The sequence below is a fragment of the Polypterus senegalus genome, chromosome 3 (assembly GCF_016835505.1).
Source record: "Polypterus senegalus isolate Bchr_013 chromosome 3, ASM1683550v1, whole genome shotgun sequence".
In the NCBI taxonomy this organism is placed as follows: domain Eukaryota; kingdom Metazoa; phylum Chordata; class Cladistia; order Polypteriformes; family Polypteridae; genus Polypterus; species Polypterus senegalus.
Genome location: NC_053156.1, coordinates 155,194,726 through 155,221,651, shown reverse-complemented (window position 1 = coordinate 155,221,651; position 26,926 = coordinate 155,194,726).

The following is a 26,926-nucleotide window of genomic DNA, read 5'->3' as shown; positions in this document are numbered from 1 at the left end:
CAATAAATTGGAGCCAGATTAATGCTCCAAACTACTATTCCATCATTGATTAAGAGGTACAAGGCTGTAGTGAAACTGGGTGAGAAACTTAACATCTGTTTAAACTCACGACAGGTAAATATTCTTATTTTTTAAAAGAAACTTCATAATCACTCCTGCCATTTTAAAAATTCCCTTTGGTACTATGGGAAGACATAACTTCTGTTGAAAGACGGTATACCAGTGCTTGCTCATAGCAAAAATATGAAGTTTTCAAGGAAATAAACTGGTTCTTCAATTGTAAAAAAAGATACAGAACTGTTTCAATATAAAAAAATATAAATTTGCTTAGTGTGGTGTTTAGGGTTGATGCATCAGAATTCCAGAGTCTGAAGTCCAAATTCTTTTGTGGTCGTATTTTGCATATTTTCTTTGTGTCAGCACTGGCTTTCCTCCATAGACTGTATGTTTTTCCACATTTCAAAGACATGTTTTAAGTTAACTGTAAACTCTAAATGAGTACTGTATGGTTGTAAACAGTGAAAGGTTGGCGCCCCTGGCCCCTTGTACCTGACACTGTTGGCATTAGCTATCAAACAATAATGCTGATCTGAATTAAACAGGTTTTAAAATGAATGAACGGATGGATGGATAGACACTGTGAAATTACACATGAAGGAGGGTGTCATGATATAGGCTGAATATTGATGTTTGTTGCCTTTCCTTTTAGAGAAGGCTTATTGTGTACTGTTGTCAGGGTCACATCCCTCATTTCTAGGAGCATGGGCTCCGGGGTCATGACTTTGATTTAATCAGCAAATGGCATAAAAGGTCAGGTGAGTCTTATCCGATCTGAGGATAAAATCTTTATTTTCAATTTGACTTCTCATGTGGTTACTTTTCATGACTTGCCTGGATTTTGACTAATTGCATGTTACTTGACTTTGAATTTTGTTCCTTTTCTGGGTTTTGGTCACTTTGGTTTATTTTTTATTTTCTTTTGTTTGGCTTTTGCTTGCATCTTCTGGTTTTTTGAAGAAATTAGTTATCTGTTTTCCTGCCGAGTCAGGATGAAATATTGCACCAAAATGAGTGACCCCGAGATGTGGCATATTTTAAGGGACATGAAAGCTATGCAAGGGGAAACAAAACTCTAAACAAGAAGGCGGTGTGCAGGCATCTGTGGAACAACTGGCATGGGCAGTGAATCAGTTAATGCTTGTGGTTAATACCTCTGCAAATTCAACTCCTGGTCCAAGTTGCAGCCACCATCATGAGCCTCATTGTGGTGTTATGGGTCCACAGCTCGGTTAGTAAAGGCCATTTTTAAATAAATAATCACCACTCTCGCGGCGGCTTAGCGAGGGTGCGTTGGGCCATAGCAAGCCATGGGGCGATCTGCGGTGTGGGCGTTTCTCACCGAGTGCACAGGTGAGGGACTGCCCACATCCGTGATTGCTCCCATGGCTAATATGCTACAGCTGCTATGGCCCCTCGCATTATAAGAAGCGCGAGTCGGTTTGGAGAAGGAAGATCAGAAACAAAAAAAAAAGGAATAGATCAGAGATGGAAAGAAAAAGAGAGGACGGAGGTTATAGCAGGAAGTGAGCAGGTCGGTGCAGCAGGAGCGGACGAGCACTCGTAGGCAGCTGAGCAGACAGCCTGGGTGTTAGGCCGACACCCAGGGCGTAGTATTTGTTGTTGCTCTCGCTGAACAAGAATGTAGCGGGAGTGACCAAAGAAGGAGACGTGTGACTCCGCATGGGGCCGCGGATGGCAGAACTTGGGATGTGTTGTCCTCCACGTGAGAGCCTTGGCCATGAGAGGAATTCCCAGGTTGCGGTCTGGAGGGAGCGGAACCGAAGCCAGGGATCAGGACGTCGCCAGATCGGTAGTGGTGAGAAGGTCAGCTGCAGGTAGAGTGGCTCCCCTGTTGTGAAGCCTAGACAGGGAGAAGCAGGGGAGTCACCAGTTAAAAGAACAGCACCGGGCTTGTTGTGGATTTTTAATGACTGCTTCCTGTACGAACGTTTTAACCTCGTTTTAAAAGAATTGTTCTATTTATTGATTTTAACCTCCACGTTTCTTTTATAGGATTATTTATTTACAAGACTTTGAAAAGCACTGCATTTTATTTGAACACTTTGTTTTGTTGACTGTTTTAATAAAAGCACTGTTTCACCTTTTTACCATCCCCTTGCTTACTTGTTGCCTTCACTGACTAGCTTACTCGGAGCATGGAGCCGAACTCCCATCGTCACACTCATATTCCAGATTCACTTAATTTTTCAGGGGATCTTAATGAGCGTCTGAGTTTCCTAAATCAGTTTCTCATGGTTTTTAGAGCACTACCTAAAATGAATCCAGACAATTGGGCATTTATCTTGTTTATAATATCTGTGCTTGATAAAAAAAAAATCTTCTTGTTTGGGGTTCCGTAGCATAATAATAATAACACAAACAACCCATGCTGCTTTTCATTGGCTTTGTTAATTGAGGAATTTAGGAAAATGTTTGATATTACTGTCCTTTTGAAAGTAGCAGCTAACAGAAATTAGCTTGTCATAAGGGCTCAAAACCCATAAATAAATATATTGCGGAGTTCAGGATGTTAGCTACGTTGGTGGGTTGGGAAGACATGGCATTAGTTCTGGTGTTTAAACCAGGATTAAACTCTGAAATTAAGGATGAGGTAGTCAGCCACAATATTAGTGACACTCTCGATGCATTGATAGAGGTAGCCCAAAAGGTGAGCACACATCTATTAGAAAGAAAATCCGAACAGAGATGGGAAAAAGGGCTTACCTTTAGACCAAGTGGGTCCAAGGCCACACAGGAGCCTATGGATTTGGGCAAAACAGCAAGTGGTATTAGAGAGCAGCAGTTCCAATTAAAGGAAAAACTCTACATCAGGGCTGGAAGGGTGGGGACGTGTAGTCAAACCCTGTACCCTTGTGTAGGTAATAATACTGTCACAGATGCTCTGATTGATTCAGGAATAGCTGATAATTTTATTAGCTCCCCCATTATTGTGCGCTTACATATATCTACAGTTTTTAGGAAATTAAATTTAAGAAGTGCATATGATCTTATTTGAATTTGGGAAGGGGACGAATGGAAAACTGCCTCTAATACCACGACTGGACATTACAATTATCAGGTAATGCCATATGGATTAGCTAACGCTTTGACCATTTTACAGTTCTTTGTTAATGATGTATCCTGAAATTTATTGGGAAGTGTGTATTAATATACATAGATGTTATTTTGAAGCATGTTAAGAAAGTCCTTCACTGCCTTTGCGAAAAAAAAACTATTCGTAAAAATAGAGAAATGTAAGTTTAACCAGCATAAGATTTTGTTCTTAGGGTATGAAATATAATGGACTTGTTTAGCCTTGGATAATACTAAGATCACCTTTATTCTAGATTGGGAACCACTTGAGAGTGTTAAAGAAGTCCAGTCTAGAGATTTGTTGGTTTTACAAATTATTATTGGTGATTTATAAAAAACATTTAGATCTGTTATAGCTCCTATAGCCTCATTAACCCAGAAAACAAGTGTTGTCCTTATTTAGAGGGGGCTAGAGTTCCTTTTGATATCCACACTGATCATAAAACCTTAATGTAATTAAAGTCAGCAAAATGGATCATTGCTAGCTAGGCTTGTTGGGCTTTATTCTTCTGCCAATTCCATTTCACATTAATGTATCACCCAGGTAGAAAAAACGGAAAGCAGATGCCCTGTCTCACATATACGAGCACAATGGTTTCCAAAAGGACGCCTCACCTAGTATTTATTCAGAAAAAAATATTGACCAGATATGGAAGATATTTTGAATGAAGTTCGTAGTACTCAAGGGCAGGCAAATACCACTAAATATACCAGATGGGAAAATTTTCATCCCTATCAATTTGAGAAATCAAATACTGGATCTGTGCCATCAACCCCCTATGTTTGGACATCCGGGCATGGCCCAGACAATGAATTTACTGAAAGAACATTTTGATGGAGGGGCCGGACAACAGATGTGAAAGAATATGTAGCTGCTTGCAAAACTTGTTGTCACTCTAAGAAAACTACTGGACTTTTGTTTGGTTTGCTCCAGCCTCTTTCTCTGCCCTCACTTCCCTTGAAGCACATTTTCTTAGACTTGCACAGATCTTCCTCCTTACAAGGGCTGTACCATTATTCTGGTTATAGTAGATAGGTTTACTAAAACCTGGCGACCTACCACAGGGTTTGTTTCCTGCCTTGCACCCTGTGTTGGCTGTGATTGGCTCCAGCAGACCCCTGTGACCCTGTAATTAGGATATAGCGGGTTAGATAATGGATGGATGGATGGTTTACTAAAAGTGGTCACTTTGTTCCTCTAAAAGGGCTACCATCAGCCAAATTAATGGCAGACATCTTACACAATGAGTAATGTGTCTGCATGGGTTCTCATCTTTTATTGTGTGAGACAGGGGTCTGCAGTTTATTTCCAAGCTTGGAAGGCATTTTGAGAATGGTTTGGGAGCAAAATACAGTTAACATTTGGATATCATCCAGAAGCCAATGGGCAAAGTGAAAGAATTAACGAAGACCTGAAAAAATAGTTATGCTGTACATTGACCTGATATGTTACCTTAGGCAGAATTTTCTAGAAATGTCCTGGGGCCTTATGTATAATGCATGCGTAGAATTCACACTATAATATGGTGTACAGACAGAAGCGGAAATGTGCTTATGTACGAAAAAATCCAGATACATAAATCTGTGCGTACACCAACTTTCACGTCACAGATTAAACACGGTAGAATAAAAACCACTCCTGTAGTCAAGTTAGGTCTTATTATGGAGGGGCAGGGCACCCTCCCCGGCTCCCACACCGTGCTTACCGGCGAACGTTGATGACATAGGCGGGAGGAAGTAAGATACACAAGCGACGGACCCTGATCGTGAGTAACTCCAGGTGAGGGCCCGAGCAGTAAAATCAGCACTTTTCCCCAACATATTGATCCTTTAGACAGTATATATCACCAATTTAGATCTACGCCTGCCTCGTTCAGACGAGAGCAGTGGAATGATGACTCCCTAAAGTTCGCTCGGAATGCTGTTGTGTCCGTTGATGGCCAAACGGCAGATGCCACCGGAGCCCTACTTTGTGTTGGAAAATGATCTGTTGTATCAAATCGTGAGTCTTGAGTTTGAGGTACGGAAGTTGTTGCTAGTACCGAGGACCTTCCGGCGGGAGGTTTGTGAACTACCTCATGCCCACCTTCTAGGCACCCATCTCGGAGCCGAAAAACTTTGGAGAGAATTAAACTCCATTTTTATTGGCCTGGAATAAATGAGGAGGTCAGACGTTTCTGTCAGTCCTGCTTGGAGTGTCAGATACGTCATTTTCCTAGGAGGGACCGCGCTCCTCTCGTTCCAATTCCCCTAATCAATATTCCCTTTGAAAAGATCAGTATCGATCTTGTTGGACCCCTGGAGCCCTCGACACGTGGCCATAAATATATATTGGTCATGGTTGATTACGCGACTCGATACCCAGAGGCAGTTCCATTGCACTCCACTAATACAAAAACTATTGCACGGGAATTGGTTGATCTTTTTTCCAGAGTAAGAATACCTAAAGAAGTCCTCACGGACCAAGGTACTCCCTTTACTTCAGATACGTTCAGGGAGGTGGCCAAATTACTTAATATTAAGCATCTCAAAACGTCTGTCTACCACCCGCAAACTGACGGGTTGGTAGAACAGTTTAATCAGACACTTAAACAGATGTAGTCAGCGCAGGCGGTAGGAACTGGGACCAGCTTTTGCCTCTTGTGCTTTTTGCCTACCGGGAGGTGCCTCAAGCCTCCATGGATTTTTTTCCCTTTTGAGCTCCTGTATGGACGCCAACCCCGGGGACTTTTGGACATAGTAAAATAAGGATGGGAAGACGAAGCTCCTCCTTCTACTAATGTGTTAGAATATGTCGCGCAACTGCACAATAGACTAAACGAAATTCGACCTGTTTTAAAAGACCATATGAGTCGTGCTCAAACAGCACAAGCACGGTGTTATACCCGGATTTCGGTCCTCAGGGAGTTCCACCCTGGAGATCGGGAAATGGTGCTTGTCCCCACCTCCCACTCCAAATTGTTAGCTCATTGGCAGGGCCCTTATGAGATCAAGGAAAGAAAAGGGCTTGTCGATTATTTGGAAAAACAGCCAAATCGTCGACCGAGAGAGATGGTATACCATGTGAACTTATTAAAGCCATGGAGAGACAGGGACGAAGCTCCGAACTCTGGGACAGCCCTCTCTCTTTTCGCAGGCAAGTCGGCTCTTAACTTCGGTCCAGAGCTGAAATTCTAACAACGACAGGAGTTAGAGCAGACTGTATTAGCCATCCCCAAAGTAGTTAGCGAATCACCTGGCCGTACTTCACTGATTGAGCACGACATCATTACAGAGCCCGGGGTGGTATTCAGTGAACGACCCTATCTCCTCCCGGAGGACAAACGCGCAGAGGTAGAACTGGAAATCCAATGGATGTTGGACCTGGACATCATTGAGGAAAGTCACAGTCCGTGGTTCAGTCTTATCGTCCTCGTTTCCAAACCAGATGGCTCATGGAGATTCTACAATGACTTTAGACGTCTGAACCAGGTCTCCAAATTTGATGCTTACCCAATGCCCCAGGTGGATGACCTTATTGAACGGCTGGGTATGGCTCAATATTTCACTACTCTTGATATGACCAAAGGGTACTGGCAAATTCCCTTAGCGGCATCCGTGAAAGAAAAAACTGCCTTTAGTACCCCTAATGGACATTGGCAATATACTGTAAGGTCCTTCCATTTGGACTGCACAGGGCACCTGCGACCTTCCAACGTCTGGTAGATAAAGTACTCAGGCCCCATCAGTCATATTGTGCTGCCTACCTGGATGACGTGGTCATTTATTCCGCCACCAGGGAGGAACATATATTGCAGGTGTTTGCTGTTCTCTTAACGCTAGTGAAGGCCGGTCTCCGCATTAATCCCTGCAAGTGTTTCTACAGCTTAAAGGAGGCCAAATATTTGGGCTACCCAGTGGGGCGTGGACAAGTAAAACCACAATGTTCTAAAATAAAAGACATCCTGGAATGGCCCCGTCCGATTAGCAAGAGACAGGTGCAAGCCTTCTTGGGGTTAGCGGAGTATTACGACCGGTTTGTGCCCCGTTTCTCCGAAAGGACAGCGCTCTTGACTAATCTCACAAAGAAACAGGCTCCTTTGTATGTGGTATGGGACGACAAAATGGAACAGGCATTTAGTTACCTGAAGAAGGTCCTAACGTCGGCACCTATACTAAAAACCCCTGACTTTTCTTTACCTTTTATTCTCCAGACCGATGCTTCGGACACAAGCCTGGGCGCCGTACTGAGCCAGAGCATCAATGGTGTCGAACACCCCGTATTCTACCTAAACTGTTGTAAACCAGGTACGCGGCTGTGGAGAAGGAGGCCTTGGCTATTAAGTGGGCAGTGGCTAATCTGAGGTACTATCTGTTGGGTCGTGAGTTCACTCTAGTGACGGACCATGCCGCCCTACAGTGGATGGCACTTCATAAGGAGTTGAACTCCCAAGTCACCAGGGGCCTCATGTATAAATAGTGCGTACGCACCGAAATGTTGCGTAAGAACTTTTCAACGTTCAAATTGCGATGTATAAAACCTACACTTGGCGTAAAGCCACGCACTCTTCCACGGTACCTCATACCTTGTCGAACACAAGTTCTCCGCTCGATTTTGCAGACTGGCGGCACCCAGCATCAAAGCAATGCTACTGTTCCTGTGTGGTTACTCCCAATTTTCCTGACACGGCTTTATAAATACAGTGAAACTAACCCCATATTTTTTATTAGTTTAATGCATCTGATTGTAATTAACTTGTAACAATATAATGGTCCAGGGAATAGCCATAGTATTCCAAATACCATAACTGCTTTAGCGTTGTTACTCTCACTGCACCTTCTTCTTCTTTCAGCTGCTCCCGTTAGGAGTTGCCACAGCAGATCATCTTTTTCCATATTACTCTCACTGCACCACTCAGAGTATTTATATCACTGTATCTGAGTGTGAATCACAGCAGCAGCTGATCAAAAAGAGAATTATGGGTATACAGCTTCAAGGACATGCTACCTCAGCCACGGCAAAATGTTTCAAAGCCTATACGGACCTCGCGGTTCAGAAACAGTTTCATCCCAAGAACTTTAAACGCACTCAATCAATTGCTCCCTGTAAACTTGCACTACAGTTATAATATTACACAACCTGTGCCATTTTACAAAGCGCGTATTTACATATGATGACGATATCATTTTTAAGATGAAATGCAGCAAAATATGTTTATTATATTATACAGATAAAACTTTAACTTCATTTAAATAATCTATATTCTTCACTGGGACTGGCGTGAAGGATAGAATAATTAAACATGTACTACGAAGATATTTCAATGTTCCTTAAACGTTTTGAAGAATCGGCGCTCTAAGCTTACAGATGGCTTAACGTCTATTACAGAGCTGATAGTGTGGCGATCGTTTACTTGGAGAAAGAAAAGCAAGGACTGCAGCGGCAACCACGGCAATATATATTGAATATAAAACAGAAACAGAAAATAATGACACAGCTAAAAACGCAGCCGCAAATTTCGACAAAAGTTAAACGTTTGTGTCATGAGCACGAGGCGGCTATGCAGTGTCCGGAACGGACATGGCCATCCGCCATGCATAAGATAACATATTGACACAGGCGTGCGAAGGGGCCACCGATTCTTTCTCTGCCCAGGGCCGCCACAAGCCTAGAGCCGCAATAAATAATTTTATCGAAGATCGCGCCATGAAACCCATGTTTAATAACGTGCTTTAACTCCTATCATTATGAAAATGATATCACGTATACATCTCAGTATTTTAGTTATTCAGAGAGCTGTAATATCACAAATGTAATGGATTCTATATCCTGTCGGAGGAAGAGAGCCGGTTTAAGAAGCAAGTAGTGATTCACACACATAGAGCACGTAGAAGATCACATACAAAACAAAGCATTTAACATGCTACTTTAATTACAATGTGATTTGAGAAACTGGTTAATTAAACGATTTTAAGATGAAGTTTATGATGTTCTACTTTGATGACAAAATAAACTACATGATTAAAGTGGAAATTTCGAAATTGAAGTTGACATTTCGTGCTTTTTCCCCACTGTGTGCCTTTTTTTTTCTCTGTACCCTAATAAGCCCCTGGTTCAGTCATCTTTAAAGATGTCTCTGTTTGAGTGCCAGTATGGATTTAATTCCTGGTTGTCTGAAACACAGTCTTCTCTGTTTAATGTTTCTGCGTGGGTGATTATGTTAAAAACCTGCTTGCTAAGTGGGATATCGTTTGTAAATATCTAAAGAAAACTGTATTAACTATGAAGCACTTTGTGGTTAGGAAGCACAAAAATACACTGATTCTGAAAGTAGGTCAAAGAATGTGGCTGGTAACCAGTGATATTTGGCTTAAGGTACCGTCTCGTAAATTAGCCTCTTGGTTTATTGGCCCATGTGTCATCAGTCATCAGTATCCTACAGTTTACCGGTAAATTTTTGATCCACTCCATATTTCCGATTTTTAAATTACAATAAGTTTGTAACAGCTCATATTGCACTCTGCATTCACCCCCACCAGCTGTGGGTTGCTCTGTGATGCTCTGGGTTGGTTCGTGCCTTGCATTCAATGTTGCTAGAATAGGTTCTAGCCCTCACAGCCCTAAACAGAATTAAGCGGGTTAGGAAGTTGATGAATGATGAGAAACATCAAATTAGCTACTGTATTTATTCAGTCCATTTCTTTTTATTGGTTATAGTCCAAATTTTAAATTTAAAAACTGTAACAGGAAAGTTTTACGTAGCACTACCAATGTATGAGTCTACCGTAATTCAAAATGCAGTCCTAATTTTACTAGAAATTAAACAGGATTTCTAATATACACTCACCTAAAGGATTATTAGGAACACCTGTTCAATTTCTCATTAATGCAATTATCTAATCAACCAATCACATGGCATTTGCTACAATGCATTTAGGGTGTGGTCCTGGTCAAGACAATCTCCTGAACTCCAAACTGAATGTCAGAATGGGAAAGAAAGGTGATTTAATTAAGCAATGGTTGTTGGTGCCAGACGGGCCGGTCTGAGTATTTCACAATCTGCTCAGTTACTGGGATTTTCATGCACAACCATTTCTAGGGTTTACAAAGAATGGTGTGAAAAGGGAAAAACATCCAGTATGCGGCAGTCCTGTGGGCGAAAATGCCTTGTTGATGCTAGAGGTCAGAGGAGAATGGGCCGACTGATTCAAGCTGATAGAAGAGCAACTTTGACCGAAATAACCACTTGTTACAATCGAGGTATGCAGCAAAGCATCTGTGAAGCCACAACACGCACAACCTTGAGGCAGATGGGCTACAACAGCAGAAGACCCCACCGGGTACCACTCATCTCCACTACAAATAGTAAAAAGAGGCTACAATTTGCACGAGCTCACCAAAATTGGACAGTTGAAGACTGGAAAAACGTTGCCTGGTCTGATGAGTCTCGATTTCTGTTGAGACATTCAAATGGTAGAGTCAGAATTTGGCATAAACAGAATGAGAACATGGATCCATCATGCCTTGTTACCACTGTGCAGGCTGGTGGTGGTGGTGTAATGTTGTGGGTGGGGATGTTTTCTAGGCACACTTTAGGCCCCTTAGTGTCAATTGGGCATCGTTTAAATGCCACGGGCTACCTGAGCATTGTTTCTGACCATGTCCATCCCTTCATGACCACCATGTACCCATCCTCTGATGGCTACTTCCAGCAGGATAATGCACCATGTCACAAAGCTCGAATCATTTCAAATTGGTTTCTTGAACATGACAATGAGTTCACTGTACTAAAATGGCCCCCACAGTCACCAGATCTCAACCCAATAGAGCATCTTTGGGATGTGGTAGAACGGGAGCTGGATGTGCATCCCACAAATCTCCATCAACTGCAAGATGCTATCCTATCAATATGGGCCAACATTTCTAAAGAATGCTTTCAGTACCTTGTTGAATCAATGCCACGTAGAATTAAGGCATTTCTGAAGGCGAAAGGGGGTCAAACACCGTATTAGTATGGTGTTCCTAATAATCCTTTAGGTGAGTGTATATCAATTGTAAATATCTGGCATTAATGAAAAGGGATGTTTCAGGCTTTATTATGCATTGAATTAGGACTGTTAAAAAAAACCAAAACAAAACATGAATTTAGATCAGTGTGTCAGATCAATATTATTATAACTTTTATGTTATAAAACATGCTGTAAAAGAGGAGACACTGACATTATTTTCAATATTTAATTTTTATCATTCATTACTTCCCAATATTGTTGGAAGTGCAATGTATGAAATGTCTTCTCAGAAAGAACAATCAAAACTGTTCAAAGTCAGGACAACATTAAAAAAAAACAAACAAACTATAGAATGAATAGAAGGTAATGGGACAAATCCATGGGACAAACGCCTGCCTCGTTCAGACGAGAGGAGTGGAATGATGACTCCCTAAAGTTCGCTCGGAATGCTGTTGTGTCCGTTGATGGCCAAACGGCAGATGCCACCGGAGCCCTACTTTGTGTTGGAAAACGATCTGTTGTATCGAATCGCGAGTCTCGAGTTTGAGGTACGGAAGTTGTTGCTAGTACCGAGGACCTTCTGGCGGGAGGTTTGTGAACTACCTCATGCCCACCTCCTAGGCACCCATCTCGGAGCCGAAAAACTTTGGAGAGAATTAAACTCCATTTTATTTGGCCTGGAATAAATGAGGAGGTCAGACGTTTCTGTCAGTCCTGCTTGGAGTGTCAGATACGTCATTTTCCTAGGAGGGACCGCGCTCCTCTCGTTCCAATTCCCCTAATCAATATTCCCTTTGAAAGGATCAGTATCGATCTTGTTGGACCCCTGGAGCCCTCAACCCGTGGCCATCAATTTATATTGGTCATGGTTGATTACGTGACTCGATACCCAGAGGCGGTTCCATTGCGCTCCACTAATACAAAAAGTATTGCACGGGAATTGGTTGATCTTTTATCCAGAGTAAGAATACCTAAAGAAGTCCTTACGGACCAAGGTACTTCCTTTACTTCAGATACGTTCAGGGAGGTGGCCAAATTACTCCGTATTAAGCATCTCAAAACGTCTGTCTACCACCCGCAAACTGACGGGTTGGTAGAACAGTTTAATCAGACACTTAAACAGATGTAGTCAGCGCAGGCGGTAGGAACTGGGACCAGCTTTTGCCTCTTGTGCTTTTTGCCTACTGGGAGGTGCCTCAAGCCTCCATGGATTTTTTTCCCTTTTGAGCTCCTGTATGGACGCCAACCCCGGGGACTTTTGGACATAGTAAAAGAAGGATGGGAAGACGAAGCTCCTCCTTCTATTAATGTGTTAGCATATGTCGCGCAACTGCACAATAGACTAAACAAAATTTGACCTGTTTTAAAAGACCATATGAGTCGTGCTCAAACAGCACAAGCACGGTGTTATACCTGGATTTCGGTCCTCAGGGAGTTCCACCCTGGAGATCGGGAAATGGTGCTTGTCCGCACCTCCCACTCCAAATTGTTAGCTCATTGGCAGGGCCCTTATGAGATCAAGGAAAGAAAAGGGCTTGTCGATTATTTGGTAAAACAGCCAAATCGTCGACCGAGAGAGAGGGTCTACCATGTGCAATTATTAAAGCCATGGAGAGACAGGAACGAAGCTCCGAACTCCGGGACGGCCCTCTCTCTTTTTGCAGGCAAGTCGGCTCTTAACTTCGGTCCAGAGCTGACATTCCAACAACGACAGGAGTTAGAGCAGACCGTATTAGCCATCCCCAAAGTAGTTAGCGAATCACCTGGCCGTACTTCACTGATTGAGCACGACATCATTACAGAGCCCAGGGTGGTAGTCAGGGAATGACCCTATCGTCTCCCGGAGGACAAATGCGCAGAGGTAGAACTGGAATTCCAATGGATGTTGGACCTGGACATCATTGAGGAAAGTCACAGTCCGTGGTCCAGTCCTATCGTCCTCGTTTCCAAACCAGATGGCTCATGGAGATTCTACAATGACTTTAGACGTCTGAACCAGGTCTCCAAATTCGATGCTTACCCAATGCCCCAGGTGGATGACCTTATTGAACGGCTGGGTATGGCTCAATATTTGACTACTCTTGATATGACCAAAGGGTACTGGCAAATTCCCTTAGCGGCATCCGTGAAAGAAAAAACTGCCTTTAGTACCCCTAGTGGACATTGGCAATATACTGTAAGGTCCTTCCATTTGGACTGCACGGGGCACCTGTGACCTTCCAACGTCTGGTAGATAAAGTGATCAGGCCCCATCAGTCATATTGTGCTGCCTACCTGGATGACGTGGTCATTTATTCCGCCACCAGGGAGGAACATATATTGCAGGTGTTTGCTGTTCTCTTAACGCTAGTGAAGGCCGGTCTCCGCATTAATCCCTGCAAGTGTTTCTACAGCTTAAAGGAGGCCAAATATTTGGGCTACCTAGTGGGGCGGGGACAAGTAAAACCACAATGTTCTAAAATAAAAGACATCCTGGAATGGCCCCGTCTGATTACCAAGAGACAGGTGCAAGCCTTCTTGGGGTTACCGGAGTATTACGACCGGTTCGTGCCCCGTTTCTCCGAAAGGGCAGCACTCTTGACTAATCTCACAAAGAAACGGGCTCCTTTGTATGTGGTATGGGACGACAAAACGGAACAGGCATTTAGTGACCTGAAGAAGGCCCTAACGTCGGCACCTATACTAAAAAACCCTGACTTTTCTTTACCTTTAAATTCTCCAGACCGATGCTTCGGAGACAAGCCTGGGCGTCGTGCTGAGCCAGAGCATCGATGGTGTCGAACACCCCGTATTCTACCTACCTGTTGGACCGGGAGAAAAGGTATGCGGCTGTGGAGAGGGAGGCCTTGGCTATTAAGTGGGCAGTGACTAATCTGAGGTACTATCTGTTGGGTCGTGAGTTCACTCTAGTGACGGACCATGCCGCCCTACAGTGGATGGCACTTCATAAGGAGTTGAACTCCCAAGTCACCAGGGGCCTAGTATAAATAGTGCGTACGCACCGAAATGTTGCATAAGAACTTTTCCACGTTCAAATTGCGAAGTATAAAACCTACACTTGGCGTAAAGCCACGCACTTTTCCACGGTACCTCATACCTTTTCGAACACAAGTTCTCCGCTCGATTTTGCAGACTGGCTGCACCCAGCGTCAAAGCAATGCTACTGTTCCTGTGTGGTTACTCCTTATTTTCCTGATACGGCTTTATAAATACAGTGAAACTAACCCCATATTGTTTATTAGTTTAATGCATCTGATTGTAATTAACTTGTAACAATATAATGGTCCAGGGAATAGCCATAGTATTCCAAATACCATAACTGCTTTAGCGTTGTTACTCTCACTGCACCTTCTTCTTCTTTCAGCTGCTCCCGTTAGGAGTTGCCACAGCAGATCATCTTTTTCCATATTACTCTCACTGCACCACTCAGAGTATTTATATCACTGTATCTGAGTGTGAATCACAGCAGCAGCTGATCGTAAAGAGAATTATGGGTATACAGCTTCAAGCACATGCTACCTCAGCCACGGCAAAATGTTTCAAAGCCTATACGGACCTCGCGGTTCAGAAACAGTTTCATCCCAAGAACTTTAAACGCACTCAATCAATTGCTCCCTGTAAACTTGCACTACAGTTATAATATTACACAACCTGTGCCATTTTACAAAGCGCGTATTTACATATGATGACGATATCATTTTTAAGATGAAATGCAGCAAAATATGTTTATTATATTATACAGATAAAACTTTAACTTCATTTAAATAATCTATATTCTTCACTGGGACTGGCGTGAAGGATAGAATAATTAAACATGTACTACGAAGATATTTCAATGTTCCTTAAACGTTTTGAAGAATCGGCGCTCTAAGCTTACAGATGGCTTAACGTCTATTACAGAGCTGATTGTGTGGCGATCGTTTACTTGGAGAAAGAAAAGCAAGGACTGCAGCGGCAGCCACGGCAATATACAGTATATTGAATATAAAACAGAAACAGAAAATAATGACACAGCTAAAAACGCAGCTGCAAATTTCGACAAAAGTTAAACGTTTGTGTCATGAGCATGAGGCGGCTATGCAGTGTCCGGAAACAACATGGCCATCCGCCGTGCATAAGATACCATATTGACACTGGCGTGCGAAGGGGCCACCGATTCTTTCTCTGCCCAGGGCCGCTACAAGCCGAGAGCCGCCCCTGAGTACTGCTGCAATAAATAATTTCATCGAAGATCGCGCCATGAAACCCATGTTTAATAACGTGCTTTAACTCCTATCATTATGAAAATGATATCACGTATACATCTCAGTATTTTAGTTATTCAGAGAGCTGTAATTTCACAAATGTAATGGATTCTATATCCTGTCGGAGAATGAGAGCCGGTTTAAGAAGCAAGTAGTGATTCACACACATAGAGCACGTAGAAGATCACATACAAAACAAAGCATTTAACATGCTACTTTAATTACAATGTGATTTGAGAAACTGGTTAATTAAACGATTTTAAGATGAAGTTTATGATGTTCTACTTTGATGACAAAATAAACTACATGATTAAAGTGGAAATTTCGAAATTGAAGTTGACATTTCGTGCTTTTTCCCCACTGTGTGCCTTTTTTTTTCTCTGTACCCTAATAAGCCCCTGGTTCAGTCATCTTTAAAGATGTCTCTATTTGAGTGCCAGTATGGATTTAATTCCTGGTTGTCTGAAACACAGTCTTCTCTGTTTAATGTTTCTGCGTGGGTGATTATGTTAAAAACCTGCTTGCTAAGTGGGATATCGTTTGTAAATATCTAAAGAAAACTGTATTAACTATGAAGCACTTTGTGGTTAGGAAGCACAAAAATACACTGATTCTGAAAGTAGGTCAAAGAATGTGGCTGGTAACCAGTGATATTTGGCTTAAGATACCGTCTCGTAAATTAGCCTCTTGGTTTATTGGCCCATGTGTCATCAGTCATCAGTATCCTACAGTTTACCGGTAAATTTTTGATCCACTCCATATTTCCGATTTTTAAATTACAATAAGTTTGTAACAGCTCATATTGCACTCTGCATTCACCCCCACCAGCTGTGGGTTGCTCTGTGATGCTCTGGGTTGGTTCGTGCCTTGCATTCAATGTTGCTAGAATAGGTTCTAGCCCTCACAGCCCTAAACAGAATTAAGCGGGTTAGGAAGTTGATGAATGATGAGAAACATCAAATTAGCTACTGTATTTATTCAGTCCATTTCTTTTTATTGCTTATAGTCCAAATTTTAAATTTAAAAACTGTAACAGGAAAGTTTTTCGTAGCACTACCAATGTATGAGTCTACCGTAATTCAAAATGCAGTCCTAATTTTACTAGAAATTAAACAGGATTTCTAATATACACTCACCTAAAGGATTATTAGGAACACCTGTTCAATTTCTCATTAATGCAATTATCTAATCAACCAATCACATGGCAGTTGCTTCAATGCATTTAGGGGTGTGGTCCTGGTCAAGACAATCTCCTGAACTCCAAACTGAATGTCAGAATGGGAAAGAAAGGTGATTTAATTAAGCAATGGTTGTTGGTGCCAGACGGGCCGGTCTGAGTATTTCACAATCTGCTCAGTTACTGGGATTTTCATGCACAACCATTTCTAGGGTTTACAAAGAATGGTGTGAAAAGGGAAAAACATCCAGTATGCGGCAGTCCTGTGGGCGAAAATGCCTTGTTGATGCTAGAGGTCAGAGGAGAATGGGCCGACTGATTCAAGCTGATAGAAGAGCAACTTTGACTGAAATAACCACTTGTTACAACCGAGGTATGCAGCAAAGCATCTGTGAAGCCACAACACGCACAACCTTGAGGCAGATGGGCTACAACAGCAGAAGATCCCACCGGGTACCACTCATCTCCACTACAAATAGGAAAAAGAGGCTACAATTTGCACAAGCTCACCAAAATTGGACAGTTGAAGACTGGAAAAATGTTGCCTGGTCTGATGAGTCTCGATTTCTGCTGAGACATTCAAATGGTAGAGTCAGAATTTGGCATAAACAGAATGAGAACATGGATCCATCATGCCTTGTTACCACTGTGCAGGCTGGTGGTGGTGGTGTAATGTTGTGGGTGAGGATGTTTTCTTGGCACACTTTAGGCCCCTTAGTGTCAATTGGGCATCGTTTAAATGCCACGGGCTACCTGAGCATTGTTTCTGACCATGTCCATCCCTTCATGACCACCATGTACCCATCCTCTGATGGCTACTTCCAGCAGGATAATGCACCATGTCACAAAGCTCGAATCATTTCAAATTGGTTTCTTGAACATGACAATGAGTTCACTGTACTAAAATGGCCCCCACAGTCACCAGATCTCAACCCAATAGAGCATCTTTGGGATGTGGTAGAACGGGAGCTGGATGTGCATCCCACAAATCTCCATCAACTGCAAGATGCTATCCTATCAATATGGGCCAGCATTTCTAAAGAATGCTTTCAGTACCTTGTTGAATCAATGCCACGTAGAATTAAGGCATTTCTGAAGGCGAAAGGGGGTCTAACACCGTATTAGTATGGTGTTCCTAATAATCCTTTAGGTGAGTATATATCAATTGTAAATATCTGGCATTAATGAAAAGGGATGTTTCAGGCTTTATTATGCATTGAATTAGGACTGTTAAAAAAAACCAAAACAAAACATGAATTTAGATCAGTGTGTCAGATCAATATTATTATAACTTTTATGTTATAAAACATGCTGTAAAAGAGGAGACACTGACATTTTAATATTTAATTTTTATCATTCATTACTTCCCAATATTGTTGGAAGTGCAATGTATGAAATGTCTTCTCAGAAAGAACAATCAAAACTGTTCAAAGTCAGGACAACATTAAAAAACAAAAAAAACAAACAAACTATAGAATGAATAGAAGGTAATGGGACAAATCCATGGGACAAACGCCTGCCTCGTTCAGACGAGAGCAGTGGAATGATGACTCCCTAAAGTTCGCTCGGAATGCTGTTGTGTCCGTTGATGGCCAAACGGCAGATGCCACCGTAGCCCTACTTTGTGTTGGAAAACGATCTGTTGTATCGAATCGCGAGTCTCGAGTTTGAGGTACGGAAGTTGTTGCTAGTACCGAGGACCTTCCGGGGGGGAGGTTTGTGAACTACCTCATGCCCACCTCCTAGGCACCCATCTCGGAGCCGAAAAACTTTGGAGAACAATATTGGGAAGTAATGAATGATAAAAATTAAATATTAAAATGTCAGTGTCTCCTCTTTTACAGCATGTTTTATAACATAAAAGTTATAATAATATTGATCTGACACACTGATCTAAATTCATGTTTTGTTTTGGTTTTTTTTAACAGTCCTAATTCAATGCATAATAAAGCCTGAAACATCCCTTTTCATTAATGCCAGATATTTACAATTGATATATACTCACCTAAAGGATTATTAGGAACACCATACTAATACGGTGTTAGACCCCCTTTCGCCTTCAGAAATGGCAGCCACGGCAATATACAGTATATTGAATATAAAACAGAAACAGAAAATAATGACACAGCTAAAAACGCAGCGGCAAATTTCGACAAAAGTTAAACGTTTGTGTCATGAGCACGAGGTGGCTATGCAGTGTCCGGAACGGACATGGCCATCCGCCGTGCATAAGATACCATATTGACACTGGCGTGTCGAAGGGGCCACCGTTTCTTTCTCTGCCCAGGGCCGCCACAAGCCTAGAGCCGCAATAAATAATTTTATCGAAGATCGCGCCATGAAACCCATGTTTAATAACGTGCTTTAACTCCTATCATTATGAAAATGATATCACGTATACATCTCAGTATTTTAGTTATTCAGAGAGCTGTAATATCACAAATGTAATGGATTCTATATCCTGTCGGAGGAAGAGAGCCGGTTTAAGAAGCAAGTAGTGATTCACACACATAAAGCACGTAGAAGATCACATACAAAACAAAGCATTTAACATGCTACTTTAATTACAATGTGATTTGAGAAACTGGTTAATTAAACGATTTTAAGATGAAGTTTATGATGTTCTACTTTGATGACAAAATAAACTACATGATTAAAGTGGAAATTTCGAAATTGAAGTTGACATTTCGTGCTTTTTCCCCACTGTGTGCCTTTTTTTTTCTCTGTACCCTAATAAGCCCCTGGTTCAGTCATCTTTAAAGATGTCTCTGTTTGAGTGCCAGTATGGATTTAATTCCTGGTTGTCTGAAACACAGTCTTCTCTGTTTAATGTTTCTGCGTGGGTGATTATGTTAAAAACCTGCTTGCTAAGTGGGATATCGTTTGTAAATATCTAAAGAAAACTGTATTAACTATGAAGCACTTTGTGGTTAGGAAGCACAAAAATACACTGATTCTGAAAGTAGGTCAAAGAATGTGGCTGGTAACCAGTGATATTTGGCTTAAGGTACCATCTCGTAAATTAGCCTCTTGGTTTATTGGCCCATGTGTCATCAGTCATCAGTATCCTACAGTTTACCGGTAAATTTTTGATCCACTCCATATTTCCGATTTTTAAATTACAATAAGTTTGTAACAGCTCATATTGCACTCTGCATTCACCCCCACCAGCTGTGGGTTGCTCTGTGATGCTCTGGGTTGGTTCGTGCCTTGCATTCAATGTTGCTAGAATAGGTTCTAGCCCTCACAGCCCTAAACAGAATTAAGCGGGTTAGGAAGTTGATGAATGATGAGAAACATCAAATTAGCTACTGTATTTATTCAGTCCATTTCTTTTTATTGCTTACAGTCCAAATTTTAAATTTAAAAACTGTAACAGGAAAGTTTTTCGTAGCACTACCAATGTATGAGTCTACCGTAATTCAAAATGCAGTCCTAATTTTACTAGAAATTAAACAGGATTTCTAATATACACTCACCTAAAGGATTATTAGGAACACCTGTTCAATTTCTCATTAATGCAATTATCTAATCAACCAATCACATGGCAGTTGCTTCAATGCATTTAGGGGTGTGGTCCTGGTCAAGACAATCTCCTGAACTCCAAACTGAATGTCAGAATGGGAAAGAAAGGTGATTTATGCAATTTTGAGCGTGGCATGGTTGTTGGTGCCAGACGGGCCGGTCTGAGTATTTCACAATCTGCTCAGTTACTGGGATTTTCATGCACAACCATTTCTAGGGTTTACAAAGAATGGTGTGTAAAGGGAAAAACATCCAGTATGCGGCAGTCCTGTGGGCGAAAATGCCTTGTTGATGCTAGAGGTCAGAGGAGAATGGGCCGACTGATTCAAGCTGACAGAAGAGCAACTTTGACCGAAATAACCACTCGTTACAACCGAGGTATGCAGCAAAGCATTTGTGAAGCCACAACACGCACAACCTTGAGGCAGATGGGCTACAACAGCAGAAGACCCCACCGGGTACCACTCATCTCCACTACAAATAGGAAAAAGAGGCTACAATTTGCACGAGCTCACCAAAATTGGACAGCTGAAGACTGGAAAAATGTTGCCTGGTCTGATGAGTCTCAATTTTTGCTGAGACATTCAAATGGTAGAGTCAGAATTTGGCGTAAACAGAATGAGAACATGGATCCATCATGCCTTGTTACCACTGTGCAGGCTGCTGGTGGTGGTGTAATGGTGTGGGTGGGGATGTTTACTTGGCACACTTTAGGCCCCTTAGTGTCAATTGGGCATCGTTTAAATGCCACTGGCTACCTGAGCATTGTTTCTGACCATGTCCATCCCTTCATGACCACCATGTACCCATCCTCTGATGGCTACTTCCAGCAGGATAATGCACCATGTCACAAAGCTCGAATCATTTCAAATTGGTTTCTTGAACATGACAATGAGTTCACTGTACTAAAATGGCCCCCACAGTCACCCGATCTCAACCCAGGAGCATCTTTGGGATGTGGTAGAACGGGAGCTGGATGTGCATCCCACAAATCTCCATCAACTGCAAGATGCTATCCTATCAATATGGGCCAACATTTCTAAAGAATGCTTTCAGTACCTTGTTGAATCAATGCCACGTAGAATTAAGGCATTTCTGAAGGCGAAAGGGGGTCAAACACCGTATTAGTATGGTGTTCCTAATAATCCTTTAGGTGAGTGTATATCAATTGTAAATATCTGGCATTAATGAAAAGGGATGTTTCAGGCTTTATTATGCATTGAATTAGGACTGTTAAAAAAAAAAACCAAAACAAAACATGAATTTAGATCAGTGTGTCAAATCAATATTATTATAACTTTTATGTTATAAAACATGCTGTAAAAGAGGAGACACTGACATTATTTTCAATATTTAATTTTTATCATTCTTTACTTCCCAATATTGTTGGAAGTGCAATGTATGAAATGTCTTCTCAGAAAGAACAATCAAAACTGTTCAAAGTCAGGACAACATTAAAAAAAACAAAAAAAAAACAAACAAACTATAGAATGAATAGAAGGTAATGGGACAAATCCAAAACCAAAATAAAAATTGTGGTTAAAAAAGATTAACGAAAGGTCCTTAGAAATGGTTTCTTAGAAGTGACTTTAAACATCTGCGGACACTAATAAGGACATATTTGTTATATTTTTATTTCATTTCTGTAATATGTGTAATTATGCATAGTCTCTTTCAATGTTCTACAATCACTTGTGCTTTGTGGGTGGAGTTCCAGGAGGTGGGGCCACTCTGACATCACCACTCCTGAGCCCTCCCTCTGGCTATTTTAGTCACAGCAGAGCTTTCGGAGTAGGGTGACATTACAGTTTTGGAAGATTCTTGGTTGTAATGCTATTTTGCTTCTATATTAGGATTTTATTTAACTCCCTTTGTCTATTTTTGCTCTTTTGGGATTTTCCCTTTTATTTTTTTGCATTCTTTTTCTATTTTTGTGAATACATTTTTTTTTTATTTTTTAGAAATATAATATGAATTTTTTCAATCAACCTCCTCCATGTTTTGATATATATTTTGACAGATTGTAATGTTTAGACCTGCTAGGAGTAGCTGGATTTGGGGTGAGTCTACTCAGGTTGGCTGGTGAGGTATCTGTCCTGGCTTTGTAGTCTTTTTACAAAGCCTGACAATATGGGTATCAAGAACTAGGCACAGCCATATTTTATAGGCATAATATACCATGTGATCTTGGTGTCCCTTTACCAGAAATATATGCATGTAGTACTAGGGTGGAAATATATGTAGTAATCATTAATGGTAAGGCTGTGGTTGTGCAAAGGTAGTCGCAAAATTTGCAGCAGGCACATCAAAAAAAACAGAACTCAAAATGGTCTTGTTAGAATGATGCTAAAAAATGTAAAAATTACAAAAACAAAGTACAAGAGTGCAAAAGTACCAAAATGAGGATGCAATATTCAAAAGCCAATATTACAGCATATCTAGTCATGCAAAATGCCACCACTCTAGTACCATGATAATCAAGAAAGCATTAAATACATATCTTGATTTTTAAATACATAAATCAGTTTACCTGCTGCCATTACCTGAAACCTGTGGAAAAATGAGAAAAACTCTAATATTGTTAGTATACATATATACACAGAGGGAGAGAGAATAAATGGTAAATCAGAAAATGTCTACAGCAGAGGGCATTTCAGAAGAAATAACTGCAGAAATTGTAAAGGATGCAGCTTATCCTTAAACAAAATGATGTTATCATGTCCTAATGGCATCACACACATGCTGAAAACACCTCAGCAACAACAACCAGCTATACAATGGTGACACCCTGATCACATAATCAACAAATCAACTGAAGAAAATAATAAATAATAATAGTAGTAACAATAATATAAACAAAAGAACTATAATTATTCCTAAAACCTGACATGATATGGTTATGTTGGTTTTATGTCTTTATTGAGATTTTAATGTCATTTTACGGGCAGTGGAGATGTGCTATGGGGCTACATGCATATCCACTAAGCCAGCAGCACTCTTTGATTTTAATGTAGTTTCAAATTAGCCTTTTGAAAAGATGTGTGATGCCAATAATCCAAATAGTTTTAGAGAGACTCCAATCAGTTAAGGGACTGGTTTTCGGTAGGTGACACTCATATTTGGTACTTAGTGTTTTAAGGTGTTTTTAGAAGAAAAGCAAAAAACACTTCTTTCCTGTGAGAAAAAAAATACTATGGAAAAAGTCTGTACTTAAAAATATCTAAGAGAAACTTGAACTGAATGTTAAGAAGAAAAAAACCCTGACTGGACAAAAGAACAAAGCATAATTGCATTTTAAGCTAAAAAGGAGTACTTGACAAATGTAATGTTTTCATTCAAACATTTGTGTTTAATAGGGAATGGGCTAAAGAGACTTTTATTGTTTGGGAAAAAAAACAGAGCTTTGATTATGTGATTGTGAAAACCGAGGAAAGGAAAACCTTTGTTCTTAGGGGACAAACGACAAAGGTCATTCTTAAATGCTTGCATGACCCAGAGGCTCAGGTAGGTGAAGCACATAGAAACCCATTTATTGCAAGAATACTGGGAGAGAGATGTGTGAGGAACAAGGATGTATATACAACATAGTGGCAATACAGTTTTAACAAAAGAGAAATTGGAAAAAAGTTTGAATGTTTTGCAAAGGTTTGAATGAGAAATTGAGGGGTTTTGATATAGATCTAGATGGTCCTTCTTAGTTGTTTTGACTCTCCCTTTATACAACACACTAATTAGGAAAGATTCACTCACTCTGAACTTGACTTTGCCCTGATTAAGATTTGTAGTCACTCCCTTAGCTAATGACTTTTGAATTTGAACAAGTTACAGGTTACAACCCCTGCTTTGGTATTTGAATTATGTTTTTCCTGTGTCCATGTCATTGAACACATGGCATTAAAAATAACTGATCAAGCGACCACTAAGAAAAAAATGCAGCCTTCATTTATCCTCTTGAATAAATTATGCTAGCCGAGTATTTGGACAGATGCTCCAGTACACTAATAATGGACATCCATGTACACAGTAAAATGTAACATTTTGTTTTCCGAAGTACATATCTAGTGTTGGTTTTATCAGTTTAAAGAAATAGACAAAAAAGGACTAGTTGGCACACTTTTTTTGATCAGCTAAAATGTTCAGACAAAGGAGGTTTACAACTATACAGTACATATGGCTTAGCTGTGAACTATTTATGTGAAATATTTACATTTCTTAGATACAGCATTTAATTTTGAATGCATGCAACTTAAATTCAATAGCATGAAAAAAGTAAATCCGCCTGCTCCATTCTATATTATAAAGGGCCACATGCTTAACTTATTTTATACATGTTATGTGTAAATACCCTTTTCCTCAATAAATTTAACCCTGAAGGAAACAATCAATAAGTTACACTAATAGGCACAATCATGACAAGTTTATAAGATTTTTTTAGGGAAGAAAAGAACTTTCTTTTGAAGTACCAGATTTTCAAATTATATTGAATGATGCACACAGTTACCTCATAGACTCAAGTGCTAGAGTGAATGCATTTTTATCAGAGTAAATGACATGAAGAAGACATGGCTGTGGGACGGAAATTTAAAAATGGGCATTGTTATTTGCCAAGAAATGTTGTATGCAAGATGTAAGAAAGAAAAAACCCAATGAACTCAAAAGAAAGAGATTAGATTAAATTTCCAATTTTCCAGCAGTGAGTGTGATTCAAATGTTTCTTACCTGGTGGAATGTATGTGTTTTGATGACCTGCTCTTTAAGAAAAGTGGAATTAATTATTCAGATTGATATTCAATAACCGATTGACTATTCAGATCCTGTTTTAATAAAATGAAGATTGCCAAGGATCAGGGGTACTTCAGTTCCAGAAATTCTCATTATTACACAGAAAGCCTTGTCCATGACTTTCTCCATGTCCTGCGTGGTCGTTACAGTTAAATCCCTTCGACAGTACACCTCTTCAAATACTTTCCCTCCATTTATGTATATATAGTAACAAGGTGAAAGATTAGAGAAGTCCTAAACATAGTTGGGAAACGTTCCAGTCAGCCTTCTTTAATGCCAAAACAAAGAACAGAAATAGGCACTTGGTGGTGCAACAGAAAAAAGCCAGTTCAGGTGTATTCTGAGCCAACTTGACCAAGTTGGAAAGTGGGGTCTTTTGAGTGGGTCAGGGTCAGGAAGCTCTGTGAAAGGACTATTCCCAACTGAGACACCTTCTTCCAACAACAACAGCATTTATTTATATAACACATTTTCATATAAGCAGTGTAGCTCAAAGTGCTTTACTAGATGACAAAAAGATGATGAAAATATGAAATGAAAAACTGTGAAGATTAGGCAATAATATTAAAAAATAAGTAACAAAGGGAAAAGGTACGGTCAGATGACTAGGAGGACAGCAAAATAAACAAAGGCTTTAATTAGGCTGGAGAAAAAACAAAATCTGCAGGGGTTCCAAGGCCAAAAAAAAAGAAACACCCAGCCCCAAATGGGCATTCTACCTAACATAAATGGTCATAAATTAGTCCTCTTTGTTTTCAGGCTTCACATGATTTGATATGAATAGTGTTTGACGATGTTGGTCTAGTGGACAGCTAAGACACCCGCCTTCAGTCCTTTAACAGATCGCCACCACAGAAGAACTGGAAAATATAGCAGAGAATAGTGCAGAACCTTTAAAGAATATGATAATTCTATGCCCATATAGTCAATCAGGAAATACAACTAGGCACTTTAAAATGATGAGTTTTTAGCAGTTGTTTTTTAAATGATCCACAGGACTAGCCTGGAGAATTTCTATCAGTTAAGTATTCTAGAATTTTGGTGCATAATAGCAAAAAGCTGCATTACCACTTCTTTTTAGCTTGGCTCTTGGAATTATAAGCAGACCTCCATTCAAATATATAAGGTTACAGCTTGGGGTGTAAGGGGACAGACATTCCAAAATATAGGACGGAGTGAGATTATTTAATCCTTTGTAACCCATTAGTAGTATTTTAAAGTCAATTCTAAATGACACGGCTAACCAATGTAAATCTAACACTAAAACTGGTGAAATATGTCTAAATTTTATTTTCCTAGTTAAGATGCTTGCTGCTACATTCTGTGCTAATTGCAATAGATTGATGCCTGTTTTAGGTAGTCCTGTTAGGAGAGCATTACAGTAATCTATTCGACTAAAAACAAAGCGTGTACTAATTTTTAGTGTCTTGTAAAGTTATATGAGGTCTAACTCTTTCTGTATTATTTAAGTGAAAGAATAAAGACGTAGTAATCTGGTTAATCTGTGATTTAAAGTTTAGGTCAGAGTTAATGATTACCCCTAAATTTTTGACCTCCATCTTGACTTTGGGGGATCAAGTTAATATCTAATACCCTCGCTATATCCATGTTTGCCAGTCACTAAGATTTCTGTTTTATCTTTATTTATTTTGAGAAAGTTAAAACAAGTAAGACATTGGATCAGACAGCCAAGAGCATCAGGGTCATCAGGTGATAAATACAGCTGTGTGTCATCTTCATAGCTGTGGCAACTAATTGTGTGCTCTGAGATAATCTGACCTAATGGAAGCATGTAGACTGAAAAGAGCCATAGACCCAGAATAGATCCTTGTGGTATACAATATACACTATCATGGGTCTCCAAAGTACAATAACCACAATTAGCAAATAATTTTCTACCTGTTCAGGAAAACTGAAACCAATTTAGGATGCTGCTGGAGAGGCCCATCCATTGTCTAAGGTGATTTATAGGAATACTATGGTCTGTGGTGTCAAATGCTTCACTCGGGTCTAAGAGAACAAGAACAGATATATGGCCTATGCATGCATTAGCCCG